Source organism: Schistocerca piceifrons, chromosome 3 (assembly GCF_021461385.2).
Source record: "Schistocerca piceifrons isolate TAMUIC-IGC-003096 chromosome 3, iqSchPice1.1, whole genome shotgun sequence".
NCBI classification, from domain to species: domain Eukaryota; kingdom Metazoa; phylum Arthropoda; class Insecta; order Orthoptera; family Acrididae; genus Schistocerca; species Schistocerca piceifrons.
Genome location: NC_060140.1, coordinates 735,528,859 through 735,531,748, shown reverse-complemented (window position 1 = coordinate 735,531,748; position 2,890 = coordinate 735,528,859).

Sequence of the window (2,890 nt, the reverse complement as noted above, 5' to 3'; positions counted from 1 at the left end):
ACCATATATCTGCAAATAAACCGTTCCAATGTAATGCTCCTTACTGATTTATGACAGCAAAATACGGAAAATCGAATGACGTATTGATGATCACAGAAAAGGCAAAGAGCAATGATACCGACAAAAGGCGTTCGGTAAATCAGCATAAATATGAACTCCTTGAGAAGGCACATTGTTGCCACTATTCAAGACATACATGTAGCGAAGGAGTTCAACAGTCAGATGAGATCTGAATTCGTTGCCAAGGTCAGCAATGCACTGATGCTCACATAGGATGTAGCCAGTTCAAATATTTGTGATGGGTGGGATCAAACTTCACGTCACAGTGGTCAAGCCGTTTATATGGTGTGTGTAGTTGCGTCGAAAATTGGATTGAGGGCCTGTCAACTGGCAGAAATCAGAATGTGTTTGTAAGAGATAGTAAACTGCAGACACGGAAATAATTTAGGGTGCAGCCCACGAAAGTATTACATGGTCAGTTACTCTTCATTTTACATACACAACATAATTTTGAGCAATGGAGCCAAACCACGGTGAAGACTCCCATGGATTTTTTTTTCTTTTTTGGGGCCTTTGTCTGTCTTCAAGGTGGGGTCGGTATTGTTAGTATTGATTTGGCAGTGTTAGTTGGAGAGGGTGGCCGGATGCCCTTCCTGCTGCCACCCCGAAACCTTTGGCACAGAATTAGTGTAACCCAGCTGTCTGCGTCTAGTGTAAGCCATGGAATAGTGGGAACGTGTTCAAATGTCTACGAGTCGTGTAACTGAGGCGGAACTTGGGAATCAGCCCCGGTATTCACCTAGTGGGATGTGGAAAACCGCCGAAGAACCACATCCAGGCTGGCCGGCATACCGGCCCTCGTTTTTAATCCGCTGGCAGATTCATTCTGGGGCTTGTGCGCCTACTCGAGTGCAGGAAGCAGCGCATTAGCGTTTTCAACTACCCTGATGGGTAGAAGACACTCGTGAATATGAGGAATAAATAACAAGTATCGAACGTATGTTCACAAATACATGTTACGTAAGCTGGAGACCATGTTTCATCACGCAGTAATTTGCACAGTACATTTCAGTGTATAAGACGGTGCCATGTAGCCTAGAGCTGAAGCTGAAATTACCTGGACATTACAGTCGCAATGTCGACTGCAGGAATCATTCAAATACGCCGCTCTGCAACAGAATGGCGTAATAGGCAGCACGAATGCGTAATACATATTGAAAGGTTGTCATACTGTCAAAGTTATAGTGATAGAGGCAATGACTCATCCATTCGGAGTGTACTGTTCAGGGTGATACGTGATAGGAATATTAAGAGGGTGAACTAGGAGTGGTAGCCGAAAAAAATTAGGCAAAATATCAGTGTGGGGTTAAAATTGAGATCTGATTCTTATGCTGACAACCGTTATATTATGAACTGTGAACATAACACATTCTCATCCCAAATGCATTACTACACTACTGGCCATTAAAATTGCTACACCAAGAAGAAATGCAGATACGGATATTCATTGGACAAATATATTATACTGGAACTGACATGTGATTACATTTTCACGCAATTTGGTTGCATAGATCCTGAGAAATCAGAACCCAGAAATACCACCTCTGGCCATAATAGCGGCCTTGATACGCCTGGGCATTGAGTCAAACAGAGTTTGGGTGGCGTGTACAGGTACAGCTGCCCATGCAGCTTCAACACGATACCACAGTTCATCAAGAGTAGTGACTGGCGTATTGTGACGACGGCCACCATTGACCACACGTTTTCAATTGTGCGAGAGATCTGGAGAATGTGCTGGCCAGGGCAACAGTCAAACATTTTCTGTATCCGGAAAGGCCAATACAAGACCTGCAACATGCGGTCGTACATTATCCTGCTGAAATGTAGGGTTTCACAGGGATCGAATGAAGGGTAGAGCCACAGGTCGTAACACATCTGAAATGTAACGTCCACTATTCAAAGTGCTGTCAATGCGAACAAGAGGTGACCGAGACGTGTAACCATTGGCACCCCATACCATCACGCCGGGTAATACGCCAGTATGGCGATGACGAATACACGCTTCCAATGTGCGTTCACTGCGATGTCGCCAAACACAGATGCGACGATGATGATGCTGTAAACAGAACCTGGATTCATCCGAAAAAATGACGTTTTGCCATTCGTGTACCCAGGTTCGTCGTTGAGTACACCATCGCAGGCGCTCCCGTCTGTGATGTAGCGTCAAGGGTAACCGCAGCCACGGTCTCGGAGCTGATAGTCCATGCTACTGCAAACGTCGTCGAATTGTTCGTGCAGATGGTTGTTGTCTTGCAAACGGCCCCATCTGTTGACTGAGGGATCGAGACGTGGCTGCACGATCCGTTACAGCCATGCGGATAAGATGCCTGCCATCTTGACTGCTAGTGATACGAGGCCGTTAGGATCCAGCACGGCGTTCGGTATTACCCTCCTGAGCCCACCGATTCCATATTCTGCTGACAGTCATTGGATCTCGACCAACGCCAGCAGCAATGTCGCGATACGATAAACCGCAATCGCGATAGGCTACAATCCGACCTTTATCAAAGTCGGAAACGTGATGGTAGGCATTTCTCCTCCTTACACGAGGTATCACAACAACGTTTCACCAGGCAACGCCGGTCAACTGCTGTTTGTGTATGAGAAATCGGTTGGAAACTTTCCACAAGTCAGCACGTTGTAGGTGTCGCCACCGGTGCGAACCTTTGTAACCTCCCCCTCACTTATCGACCTTAATGACAGTGAAAAATTAAACCGCGTGTACCTAATGGAAATTTGGGAAAAGCAATCGTCACCGACGTTGATCTGTCGGTAAAGAGGGAGGAAAGGGTTACATCTAAATGTATGGAAAAATGCAAATGAAAGTGGT